Source organism: Nuphar pumila, chromosome 16 (genome assembly GCF_984573655.1).
Source record: "Nuphar pumila chromosome 16, dmNupPumi1.hap1.1, whole genome shotgun sequence".
Lineage (NCBI taxonomy): Eukaryota > Viridiplantae > Streptophyta > Magnoliopsida > Nymphaeales > Nymphaeaceae > Nuphar > Nuphar pumila.
In genome coordinates, this window is record NC_143264.1 from 42,694,260 (window position 1) to 42,708,786 (window position 14,527).

At 35.6% G+C, this 14,527-nt stretch overlaps 1 pseudogene; it reads left to right on the forward strand.

The window, feature by feature from the left end:
* Positions 1 to 282: 282 nt before the first annotated feature.
* LOC149813202 (uncharacterized) overlaps positions 283 to 14,527 on the forward strand; it is a 113,447-nt pseudogene continuing 99,202 nt past the window's right edge.

A 14,527-nucleotide genomic window follows, 5' to 3' on the forward strand; every position in this document is an offset into this window, starting at 1 on the left:
CTTGAGGCAAGTGTCAATATCTTGCTAGGTTTCTTTTATAAAAATTTTGGATTAAAGGAGATAAAGCCAACGCCTATGACTCTGCAGCTTGCAAATAGATCAGTCAAGGTCCCACAAGGGATTCTTAAAAATGTTTTAGTCAAGGTGAAGGACTTCTACTTCCCTGTCGACTTCATCATTTTAGATATGGAGGGAGTAAATGATATGCAGCAGACCCCCATCATACTTGGATGCCCCTTCTTGGCCACTACCAATGCGTGTATTAATTGTCGCACAGACACGATGGATGTCTCATTTGGCAATAGGAAGATGAGGTTGAACATTTTTCATCCGGCAATGGGGCCTGTCAGCGATGAGGCTTCTTTCGAGGTCGACTTTGTTCAGGACCTCGTAGATACAGAGCATACATGGTTATTGAGTGATCCACCTCAGGAAGAGGTTGATGAATCGCCCGAAGAAGATTGTCATGGGTCGATGGAGAGTCAGGCAGGTGATCTAAGTTAGACCTAGCACTTCGAACCGCTTCCGGAGTTGGCAGAGAAGCGAGCCCGACTGTCCATAGAGAGTCCACTCGAGCTGGAGCTGAAGACCTTACCGGCCTCACTCAAGTATGCCTTTTTAGGCAAGGATCAGACTCTCCCCGTCATTATTTATGTAGACCTGACTGGCACCCAGAAGTGTCAGCTTTTGCAGGTCTTGCACAAGCATAAAGAGGCGATTAGATGGTCGGTGGCGGATCTGGAGGGGATAGACCCCTCCTTTTGCATGCACAGGATTATCATGGACGAGGGTGTCAAGCCCTTCAGAGAGGCGCAAAGGAGGCTAAATCCCCATATGAAAGAGGTGGTGAAGAAGGTAGTCAAATGGTTGGACGCGGGGATCATTTATCCCATCTTCAATAGTCAGTGGGTGAGTCTCACCCAGGTTGTCTCTAGGAAGTCTGCGCTCACCGTGGAGATGAATGAAAAAGGCGAAAGTGTCCCTATAAGGACTACCACGAGATGACGAGTCTGTATTGATTATAGGAAGCTAAATAGTGCAACTAGGAAAGATCACTTCTCATTACCGTTCATCGACCAGATCTTAAAGAAACTCGCAGACCAACATTATTTTTGTTTCTTGGACGGTTGTTCAGGATACAATCAGGTGGTCGTTCATCTTGAGGACCAGAAAAAAATGACGTTCACCTGCTCATATGGCATATTTGCTTATAGGAGAATGTCGTTCGGGCTCTGCAATGCCCCGACAACATTTCAGCAGTGCATAATGGCGATCTTCTTGCATATGATGGATGACGTCCTTGAGATTGTCATGGATAATTTTTTGGTCTATGGCTCTTCCTTTGATGATTGTCTTCAGAAGCTATCCTGTGTGCTTTAGCATTGTAGACAGATAAATCTTGTGCTCAATTGGGAGAAGAGTCATTTCATGGTTCAACAAGGCATTGTTCTTGGGCATATTGTGTCCGAGAAAGGGATTGAGGTCAACAAGGCCAAAGTGAAGTCCATTGCTAGATTATCTCCACCAACCTCTGTGCAGCAAGTGCGTTCATGCCTACAGCATGCAGGTTTCTATCGACGGTTTGTCAAGGATTTTAGTAGGATTTTCAGGCCATTATGCAACTTGTTATCGAAAGACCAGTCATTTATCTTTTATGATGCATGTCTGAAGGCATTTATGTCTCTAAAAGAGGCCCTGATCACAGCTCCTATCCTTCATTCTCCTGATTGGTCAATTCCTTTTGAGATTATGTGTAACGCGTTTGATTATGCGGTTGGAGTCATTCTTGGCCAGAAGATAGAACGGTGGTCTCCTGTCATTTATTACACTAGTAGGACCCTCTCTGATGCTCAGATGCATTACACCACCACAGAGAAGAAACTGCTAGCTGTAGTTTTTGCTCTTGAGAAGTTTCATTCTTATTTGTTGGGCTCCAAGGTCATCGTTTACTCAGATCATTCCGCTCTGTGGTACCTAATGAGTAAGAAGGATGCCAAACTGTGTCTCATCCATTGGATCCTTTTGCAACAAGAATTTGATCTCGAGATTCGAGATAAGAGTGGATGTGAGAACCTTGTAGCAGATCATTTGTCCAGACTAACAGTGGAGACATCCACTGATCAAGGATAGATTGATGATTCATTTTCGAATGAGAAGCTCTTTCATGTCAAGCATCTGCCCTGGTTCGTGCATATTATCAACTTTTTGGTGATCGAAGAGTACCCTGCGCACTGGAACCGCAATGAGAGAGATCAATTTTTTGTGCAGGTGAAGCACTATTTCTGGGAGAAACCAGAGTTGTTTTTATTATGTTCGGATCAGATGATTCGGAGTTGTGTTCCTGAGGAGGAGTATGACTCCATTCTATCATTCTGTCATTCCTTTGCTTGTGGAGGCCATTTTTCTAGTCGGAAGACTGCCGCAAAGGTCCTCCAGTCTGGATTTTGGTGGTCGACACTGCATAGAGATGCCCATAATTTTTGTAGGAGGTGCTTGCGCTGTCAGTAAACAGGATCCATCGCCAAGCGTGACATGATGCCCCTTCTTCCTATTTTGATTATTGAGATTTTTGATGTGTGGGGCATTGATTTTATGGGTCCTTTCATGCCTTCATTCGAATTTGTGTATATTTTAGTGATGGTGGATTATGTCTCCAAGTGGGTCGAAGTTGTGGCCACCCAGACCAATGATCATAAAGATATGCTTCAATTTATCAAGCACAATATCTTTAGTAGGTTTGGAGTCTTGAGAGCGATGATTAGTGATGGTGGTATGCACTTCTGAAATGTGCAAGTAGCTTCCTTACTTAGGAAATACTTGGTACGTCATCAGATTGCCACACCATACCACCTACAGACTAGTGGTCAGGTCGAGGTCTTCAATACGGAGATCAAGCGGATTCTTGAAAAGATAGTTCGGTCAGACCGCAAGGACTGGTCCCAGCGCCTCGATAATGCCCTTTGGACTTATAGGACTGCTTTCAAGACTCTGATTGGCATGTCTCCATACCAATTGGTTTTTGGGAAACCATGTCACCTCCCTGTTGAGTTGTTGCATATGGCATATTGCACTATCAAAAAGTTCAATTTTGATATGGCCCAAGTTGGCGCTGAGAGAAAGCTGCAGTTGAGTGAGCTTGAGGAGTTGCGCAATGAGGCCTACGAGAGTGCCAAGATTTACAAGGCTCGAACCAAGCATTTCCATGATCAGCACATTGTAAGGAAGCAGTTTGAGCCTGATCAAAAGGTTTGGCTTTATCATTCGCATCTCCATCTTTTTCCTGGGAAGCTGAAGTCCAGATGAAATGGACCGTTCATAGTCCATAGAGTTTTTCCACATGGATCGATAGATCTTTTGGACCCTCAAATGGGCGGCATTTTCAAAGTCAATGGGCAGTGACTGAAGCCCTACATTTCTGATAGTGTGGTGAGGCAAGACATTGAGGTTGTTGACCTCATGGATGCATGAGGCCACGCACAGGTTTGTATATTGTATCTTTAGTAGGATCTAGTAGATGTTCATAGATGGTTTTCTTTATTTTGCTTAGCTTTCTTGTATCTCATGAGTATATTGTTAGATCAGGTATGCATTTTTATGTAATCGTAGGACATGCATTCATATGTCATACCAGGTAACTTACTCTTTTCTCCCAATTACCTTGTTCTCATGTGCATTCACTTAGTTTCATACATGCATGTGGGAGTGCCAGTAACAATAGTGTCATTCATGCATGGGGGAGGGTGTAGTTTGCACGTCCTGATTCTTCTATCTACGTACTTGCACATTTTATACGTCAACTCACAAAATTTAGGCTTTTAGGGAATGAGTTTGAACTTATATGATTGTTTTGCAAAATCTAATATTTTTAGATAATTTTTAAGTCCCATGAAAAAAAATTCTAACACGGATCTAGAAAAACCATGGTTGTTTATGTGGATTTCAAAGAAATGATGTTAGATGAATGTTAGAGTTTATTTTGAATCATAAGTATGAATATGCGTGGTTTTATTTTTGAGAAACTAAGCTAATGAACAATATTGCATTTATGAGCTCAAAAGTGAAAAAGAGTATATGTTTAGTTGTTTGATATCTTCGTACTTCCTAGTAGTTGGGCTCAGACACAAGTTGAAGTGTTTGAGTTTCATATTGAAAAAGATAATGAAGGCAGTCACTTCTTTGTCTACGTTGATATTTGTGGCCTATTTTGTTCGAGCAAGTAGAGCCTGAGGGGGTGTTTACACCTGGTGCCCTAAAGCCATCTGGTTTGGGAGTCACCGGTTCGAAAGCCCGTTACATAGATTTTATAGAGAGCCTAATAGATATTGACATTACATATGACAGAGAAATAGACTATACGTAAACTATAAAAAAATTGAAGGTCTAGTGACTCGAGCAACTAAGTCTGAGGGATACTTTGTATATGGTGCCCTAAGGTCATCTGGTCTGGGAGTCACTGACCCAAATCTTGTTACACGGGTTACAAAACTGAAAATTTGAAATAGTGCTCAACAAAAGAAATAAAAGAAAAAGTGTGTGAAAAATTGAAAATCAAGTAAAATAAAAAGTTTACTGCTTAGAAGCAAATATTGAGAAAACCTGTGCAGAAAATATATGAGTGAGGATAAGTAAATAATAACGTGTATATATTTGATTTTCAGAGAATAAAGCATAAATGATTGTGATATTTAGAAATGTGAAAGAAAATATTTTATTCTGTGGTGGCAGGTAAAAAACAACTCTAATCATGTTTTGATAATGTAATGGCATGAAATATTTGTGAAAACAAACTCCTTGACTGCCTAATGTTTTTTGAAGTTGAATTTTTATGCATACATGATAAAGATGTTTGTGGGTAGCATCACTGCAAACCCTCACGAGACCTTACTCGTCCACTGGGGCAACCCAGGGGTTGAAAGGGCTTGTTGCTTATGCTAAATACAACTGTAATTTCTACAAAAGTGAATTAGGTTTTGCTTTGATTAGTTAATTTATTAGTTTTGTTGTTTGCTTCAGTTTGCTCGAGGACTAGCAAACGATAAGCATGGGGGTATTTGATCATGCATACATTTCACATCGTATTCAAATTAATTTATGCATGATCGAGTGGAAAATCGTATTAAATTCCCAATTTTATCATTAGTTTCAAGAAATCACGTGAAAAGGAAAATATTGAAGAAGTCATGAATTTTAGGTTGTGCCGGTGTTCCTTTTAGTATTTTATTAGTGTAAGAATTTTCTTGAGTCATATTTTGTTTAGATTAGGTCTTAATTAGTTAAGCTTAATCAATGTAGAAATGAGCATTTTAGGGAAAATGTTTTTCAAGCAAAGCCCTTTTGAGAAATTACCAAAAAAAAATTGGTCTTGCTTTGAAAAAGTAGATTGACCTAATGCGTGATTTCAAAACCTCACGTAAAGAGAGAAAGAGGCATCTCCTCCTTGGATTTTGTGCCTCTTTCCCTCTCTCACTCTCTTTCTTCCCTCTCTCCTCTGTCTCCCCCTTCTCACTACCAGCTGGTTCTTCTTCCTCCCTTCTTCTTCTCCTTCTCCCTTCCTTCTCGTCGGCGGCTTCTTCTTCTTCTTTCAGCAAAACGGAGCAGTGTGACGATCTGATCTGGGAGAGACCACTCTTTTCGCAACCAGTCCAGCCGAACTATTCAATAATTTGTTCTCCCCTCTTCTTTTTACGTGTTCAGAATAGTTTCTTTTTTTTTTTTGCTAAAAAGAATAAAAAAAACCGTATCCTAAATTTTGTATTAGACTGTTTGTTTCATTGTGTTCTTTAGGGTTACATGTTACACGGTTTCTTGGTTTTTAGCTGTCAAAAATAAATAAATAATAGAAAAGGAGAAAAAATACATAGCGTGAGCTATGAAGAAAAATTGATGTTGCTGGGCATACCTGGGATGAACTCAATCTGCATTAGGTAGTTAGAGTCCTTATTTTATTGCATTACACAGGCACTATTGTTTTTTTTTTATTGTTCATTAGTATTAATGCTTGCGGTAGAATATTATATGTTAGATTAGGGTTAATATCAACGTAGCATCTTTTGTTTTTTTTCTAGTCAGCGTTTTGTTTACTTTTTTTTGTTCAGCGTTTTACATTTTTTTCCGTCAATGCATGTTAAACTTAAGTTCATTCGTTTCTAAATCTGAGTTCAATAGTTGTTTGTGATTGAGTTTCAACAATTTTTGTTAATTAATTAAGAAAAAAAAAAGAGAAAGAATCGGTAAAGTCTAGCACCTTTTGTTTTTTTTTTGTCAGCGTGCTTCAATTACTTAGGTTCAGCCGTTGTGTTACTTAGGTCATTTTTTTATTAGTTTTTATTCAGCATCTCTTGTTTTTATATAAGTTAGTGTGCCTTGTTTCAACAGCAATTATTTGTTAACGTTGAAATTGCATATAGCTAAGTTGATTCATGTTTATACATTTTTTTTATATAGGTCAAGCTATTAGTATAGGTTAAGTTATTGAGTTTGAATATTTTTGTTGTGTCTGCTGTTTAGTATTGATTGTATTAGATGCTGGTTGCTTTAGGTTAGTGATTGCATTAGTTATTATTTCATTAGATATTAATTGTCTTACTAGTCGTACTTTACTTCATCAACAATTATTTGTCTTAGTTATTCATTTCAGTGGCTGCATTGAATTCATTAGGTTGATTACATTATTTAACATGTTAGTTAGCTATTTCATTAGTTCATGTCACGTAATTATTTGTGTTAGTATTAGCCATTTGTTTTAGTCATTTTATTTTAGTAAGTGTCGCAATTGATTTTTAAAATTAGAGTAGTGTTTTCTAGTTATTTCGTGATTAGTTAGTCTCTTTCGTATTCTAGATTAGTAATTGGTTATGCTATTTCATCTTGTAGCGGTTTGTTAGAACTTAGTTTAGATATTGTTTGTTGATTTTTAGTTTAGATTTGGTATTAGTTTGTATCGTACTGTTGTGTTTTGTGTGTTTGATTTTTGCAGGGAACAATCAGACGTATGGTAAAGCCCTTTTCGTGCCCTCGAAGTACCCTCTGAGGTCCTCTCAAGCCCTTAGAGAGCCCTCAAAGAAGGAAGGGAGCACAACCAATAGGAAAGAGATACAAAGGGACCGCATAAAAGACTCAAGCACTGAAGACTTTTACCTTTTCTTTTAGATTAGGATTTTATTTCATTTATTCAATTCATTGGGTTGTAATAAGGCCTTTCTATTCTTTTGTTTGTTTAAGTCCTCTGCGTAGGGTAGTACTCTTTAGTGATTTATTTATTTAATTAATTATTTTGGCAATAAAGAGTAGCGTAGTTGTGTGTTTGAATACGAGTATTTTTCGTTCCCTGAGATTGACCCGGACTCCACTCGTGCGATCCGGTTTTTATATTTTTGGTGTCGGGCTTTCACATTATTTTTATATAAAATATCATTTTCAAAAGCGTTTTCCAAAACTTACACTAAACATCAAAGACCAGGTGGTACGATGCAGTTGATGGAGATTCTGTAGTGAAAATGGAAGATCACGATGGGTTTCATTGTAGGTTTACCTACAACTCAACGTCAGCACGATGCAATTTGGGTGATTGTCAACAAACTCACCAAATAGGTATACTTTTTGTTCATCCAGATCAGTCAATCATTATACAACTTAGCAGAGTTGTACATTCGGGAGATAGTTTGTTTGCATGGTATTCCCTCATCGATTATATTCGACCAAGACCCTCGTTTCACTTTTTGTTTTTGGGGACAGTTGCAGAAAGCTCTAGGTATAAAGCTAAAGTTCAGTACAACTTTTTATCCCCAGACTGACGGACAGTCGGAGCGCATGATATAAACCCTTGAGGATATGTTGCGAGCTTGCGTTCTCGATTGGAAGGGCGATTGGGACATGCATTTAGCACTAGCCAATTTTGCATATAACAATAGTTATCATGCTAATATTATGATGGCTCCATACGATCTACGGGCGACCTTGTCGATCTCTAGTTTACTAAGATGAGGTTGGTAAGTATGCAGTGGAGTCACCTATTATTTTGCAGCATTACACCAAGTAGGTTCTGAGGATTTGCAACAGACTTCACGTAGCCCAGAGTCAACAAAAGATTTATGCAGATAGGAATCGCAGGGAGCTCACTTTTGCGGTGGGAGATTTTGTGTTTGTCAGGGTGCCTCCTACCAAAAGTGTGTTCTGGTTTGGGAAGTTGAGTCCTAGATACGTCAGACCATTTGAGATTCTAGAGTAGATAGGTGAGGCCGCTTATCAGGTAGTATTACCTTCTCAATACTCGCAGATACATGATGTCTTTCATGTGTCTATACTGAGAAAGTATGTTCTAGACCCCTCACACATGATCCAATACGAAGATGTGAGCATCAGAAAAGATTTGCCCGCTGAAGAGAGTCATGTAGTAATTATTGATCGAAAAGAGCAGGTATTAAGGATGAAGATTGTTCCCCTAGTGAAAGTATGGTGGCAGCATCATGTTATCGAAGAGTGCACTTGGGAGCCTGAAGCTAGTATGCAGGAGAAATATCTTCATTTGTTTTGAGCCTCGCTTATATCAAATTTGGGGGATGAAATTCTTTTTAAGGGGGGTAGAGTGTAAAACTCAAGATTTTTCTTTGATAATTAAATAAATAAATGATGAATTATTGGTTCAATTATGACTATATTGCAAATTCTTGATTTTCTTGATATTCTTGATTTTTTTGATTTTTTATTTTGATTAATTATGAATCTTCATCTCGAGTTATGAAGAATATTGCAAGAATAATTAGAAATTTTAAAATTGAGTGGCTTTAGATCTTAAACCTTTGTTTTGGATCTAATTTTGGCATTTGGATCTAATATGGATCTGAGGTGTTATTTGGATTGGTTTCAATCTTAAATATTAATTGGATCCAATGGTTATGGATTAGACCCTCATGGGGATGTCCTACGTGGACCCCCATTTGGATTCAGGCATGTATATGAATTAAAATATTATCTAAATTTAATTTAGATAAATAAATAAATAAATAAAAGTTATAATCAAGATTTTTAATTAAATTTTTTAATTAAATCACTAATTAAGATACTAAAGAGGGTGGGACATCCCACACCTCTTAAAGATATAACATTTGTTAGGTTTTGTTAGTGTTTAGTTGTTGAATAATCAAATTTGATAATCCTAATTAAATTTTAGAAAAATCAAATATCTAGAGAGGTAGGAGTCTAGAAGATAATATTTTTTCTAGAAAGGACTCCTCTCTCTCTCCACATGATTTTAGAGAGGAGAGTCCTATATCAAATGGGTTAGGGCTTGTGGAGAAGGCTATATATACCCCTCTCACACGCTCCTCTCATTTTTCAGAAATTATCTCTCATTTTTCATTTTTTTGTTCTTCTTCCTCTCCTCTTAAAAACATCTAGTAGGTCTACAGTAGTGTGTGCATCCATTAAATCTGCACAAACCTTGGTGGTTGTGGTGGTGTAGAGATCGGACTACCCGATTTCCTTTTTATTTAAAGGATCTATCAATTTTTTGGGTAAGATTTACATAGTAGATGCTTTTTACGTATATTACGCATGCATATATTAATTATATTTATTTTTACTAGCATATTTACATGTTTGTATCTATTATACATGTTTTCCTTTATAAAGAAAGTGTTATTTGGATTTAAAAAAGGTGAATCATGAGTTTTTCATAAAAATAATTTTAAAAAGCATGTCTAAAGAAGGTTTCTTTGTTGGTTTATAATAGATTCAGTCATAACTTAATTATTGTTGGTGATATTCATAAGTTAACCCATATTGTATCTAATTAAATCTAAAATATTGAGTTTTCAAAGGTTTTATAGTCTCAAAAAGATTTTCAACAAAAATGTTTTCTGAGAAACCTAAGTTTGTGATGACGGATAAATCATGCCCGACCAGTTTCAGAAATAAATCGAGATCTCTTCGAATATCAGTCCAAAAAATCTAAATAAAAATACTGGATTATTCTACTCATCATGGGTTAAAATCTTGTTTTGCTGATTTGGAGTCATATTGAGTGAGAAACATTCATCCTAACAGAGCTCTAGTTCAGGCTCTGGATACAAGACTGTTTCGACCTATATCTGTTAAAAGATAAAAATGCCTAAGAAAAACTACTCTGAATATTTTATAAATATTTGTTTGAAGTATAACATATAATAAAAGAATGTATAAAAAAGGTTTTGCCAAAAACATTTTTTATAAATTCTAAGAAAATCTTTAATCTAGTAAAAATCTACAGTTTACAGATTCTAGATTGAAACTCTGTCTGAAGAGATTTTCATAAAAGTTTTTTAATTATTTTTATGCTCATTATTTTTTAGATCAATTTATTGAGTTGTATTCTTGACAGGTACAGACAGGCACACTAACAATATGGTGATTTGATATGTGATTTGTTATTTTTGGCAGATTTTATAAAATTGGGTCATCAGGAATCCAAATTTTTCTGACGACTTATGCTTGTGATTAGTAAGTAACGTGTTTGGATCTTATGGTTTTACTATTTTTCTATTATATTCAACATATTATTAGTCTTTAGAAACCTTATTAAATCATAAATAAAGGGTTAAACATTAAGAAATATCTAAGTTTGATTTGTTGCAAGTTATAATTGAAAGATATTGTAAAGCTTGATTGTTATGCAAATTAACTGTTTTGGTTGATTCCAAAAGATAGTACTTTCATTAATATGATTTTTTTCAACATGTTTAGCTTGTTAAATATCTGAATTCATGTTTATCTTATTAAAGATTTAATAGTTTATGTTTGAGATAATCAAACTCCTAAATTTCTCAAAAAAAATGATTTAAGGTTTTGGGCTCTTTTTTGGAATTCGATTCTTCTAAATGCATATGTTGTTGAGATATGATTTTTCTAAGTTATGTACATCATGAACTGAATTATGTTATATGTATTTACATTGATTAAGCATGGCTACAACTAAACATAATTAAAAATATACAAGCCTTTCCGATTTGGACTTATGAGGGCCTGGATCGGGCAAATCGGCTTATGTGTTTTCGGTTATGGGTTTGTTATAGTAGATTCATGGATTCAATCTGTTATCATAGATATTTTAATCAGGTCTGATGTGATTTGAATTACTGTAAAATCAGGACATTAATCAGAGTCATGTCGATTTACTCGATAAGGGTTTATGGAAGCTCTTATCGAGAAAGTCGGGGTTTGTGGCTTTAATTATGTTTTGATATTTTCTTTAAACTTTTTACAAATTTAGTTTTGAATTATATCAAATTTGATATAAATATTTATGATAGAGATAGAGATGAGTTTGATCGCAATTGGTAAGTTATGGTTATGGTGTAAGGATGCTCTATTTTTTATAAATAGGCTCTTATACAAATTGTATTTGAGATTTATGAGTAAATTCATTTATGACAACTTAAATGCATTTATTTTCATGATAAATTGAGCATGAGCATGATTGTATTTGCAAAGCATGTGAAAGAATGTATACGGACATACTGATTGCATTGTGATTTAGCAAAACATGTTTTAGTTGTATGGTTTCGGGCTACTCTAGCCACTGGACCTAAATAATTTGACAATGATTTACAACTGTGGTTCACAAATTGATTCATATTTGTGATAATAATGCATGCTTATTTCTAAATATTAAAATTATGTGATACTGCATAAACAAATTGTTGAATAGCAAGTTGACATGATTCATTGCTTATGAGAATGCATGCTATGCTTTGAGATGCAGTATTTGTGAAATGCATGTAGGATGATAGAAATCCCACAGGATTGCATGGGCACTTGGGTACTCGATAAAATAATAATCTATGGTTTCAAAGAGGGAATAGTGAGATGTCAAAACACTAGCCTAAATGGTAGATGCATTTACCTATAGCCAAAATAGGCCACCCGAATTCATATTTCTAATTTTTTTACATGAACATATTTCATAAAATCAGAAAAATAATATTACATTTATTTTTAAATAATCTACCATAGACAAATCTTGTTTTCATTGCTGTTAGGCTGGAAAACTGATCTGTCTCATCGAATCCTATTTCCTCAAAAATAGTTTCGGTATTTTTTGTAATAAGGCACATAAAAATGAATAATTTTCAATGCTAAAAATAATAATAAAAAGCATGCTAGGCACCATAGTATGTGTACATGGATATTAACTACAATTTCTAACTGAAATTTTGCTAGTAACAATTAAATATTTCATATATTTTTTAAAATTTATAGATTTTATTTCTGACAAAATCAATAGCATGCACACAATTTTTTTTAATTCGGTAGTTTGGCTACTTTAGGGGGTGAATCAATTTCTTCTAGGTAAAATTGAAATCATCCCCTTTTTATTAATTCCAACATGAATTCTGACATAAATCTTTTTTTAACAATAGTTCAATTCAGATTCTAAAACCCAATTTTTGGAGAAATCGATTTTGAGAGGGGATTTTCTTTAGAAAACCCTCTCTATTTTAGATTTCGACAAACCCTATGCCATACCCATGTATGAGGGACATGGTATAGGGTTTGTTCGTATGAAAAATCATAAGAACTCATGCCTTTGAGTCATGATTTACGTTTAGAGAATAGAACCCCCTACCTCTTTCATGAAAACGCCTCCTAAGCTTGCAAAATCAAATCTCGTACACAAACCGTCCACCCAACATGTGTGGTGACCATGCCAACGAACTCAAACTGCTTACTCTCCAGCTACTCACGTGAATGTCATCCTTGTTGGGCCACTTGAGGGAAACACAAGGGATATGTAGGGAAGAAGAGAGGAGGATGGAGAGCAATCAAGGGAGCAAGAGAGAAAAAAAAAACTCAAATGGGCAAATAAGGGGGGCGTCAGCCCCTCCCATAGTTTTATAGGAGTTATGGGTAGAGGTCAAGGGCTGGGTAAATCTCAACTCTTGATCTCCATCAAGGCTTTCTTTCCAAATATGTCTTCTTTTCTAACTTCCTTTTCTCTCTTTTATTTTTTTTATATTGTAGTTTGGTTAGCTTAAGGCATAATATCTATTACTTATATATGTTATAATATATGCATTATACTATGTAAGTAGAACGTCATATGGGCTTGTCAACCCCCATGGGGTTAGACCTTTCCATAAACAACTTTTCAAACTTGCTTGCTTGGCAAGCAAGTTTGACTACTCTTTTCTTTCTTTCTTTTCTTTCCTTTTCTCATGTCTCATTTCTTTCTTTTTCTTAATGTTTCAGCCTTCCCATCCTAGAAGTATCTAGGATGGGATGCCCCTCCCTTGGGAGGCCTCTCTTTGGAAAAAGGCAAGTTTTGACTTTTTAAAAGTTGTTTTGGTTTTTGGTAAGTTTCAAAATAACTTTATTTTTAAAGTTAGATTTTATTTTTAGTATTTTAAAGTTGAAATGGAGTGCCACATAGGATGGGATGGCCCACCTATAGACTCCTACACTTTTATAAAATTTAGTTTACTTATAATTTTTATTTCACTTATTAATTTAGTTAATTAAATAAATTTGTAATTTGGATTTCAATTCTTTCAAAACTAAAATTTAGAATTAAGTGAAATGACAATAAATGAAACTTAAATTAGGTTTATATGTAGGTGAGTGTCTCTACTTAGATTTCAGTTATATTTGTTATTCATTATTATTATGTTTTTTTTTAACAAATTTTGAATTTCTCAAAAATAAATTTTGACAAAAAGGGTTTCACTAGGATCGAGGGACCCCTGGGGCGTGTGAGTCTAGTTTATACATTTAAAAAATTTCCTAAGTCTTACATGCTTTAAAGAATAACCCTCAGTACAAATTATTATTTTTAATTTATCACACATAAAGAAAATTGCAAAAAATTACGAAAATTCCTTGAAAATTTATGGGTATTACATCCAACCCCCTTAAAAAAAATTTATCCTCGAAATTTGGTTAAGGTTACATAGAAAATAGGTGTGGATGTTTTGCTCTCATCTCCGCTATCAGCTCCCATGTACACTCTTTGAGTCCATGGTGTTGTCATTAAACCTTCACTAAAAGAATCGTCTTATGTCGTAGCAATTGCTCTCATCGATTTACCATCTCTATTGAGCGTTCCTCGAATGTGAGATCCTTCTACACCTCTACTTCGTCATACTGAATAATATGTGTCAGATCTCGCACATACCTCCTCAACATCAACACATGGAAAACATCGTCAATGTCCAAAAACTGAAGCAAGAATGCTATTCTATAGGCCACGCCACCAATCTTCTCGAAGATGAGGAAAGGTCCTAGATACCTTGGACTCAACTTCACCTTCTTGACAAACCGAAATATGCTCTTAGTTGGCAATACCTTGACGAATACAGGATCTCCCACTTTGAATGCGACTTTTCGGCGCATCGGATTTGTGTAGCTTTTCCGACAACTCTAAGTAGTCAAAAGTCTCTTCTGAATCAATTGTACATGATTCATATAGTGTTGCAGGATGATTGATGACTCGTTAGCTCGATCACCAACCTCACTCCAACAAACAAAAGATCTACAGGGTCATCTGTACAATGTC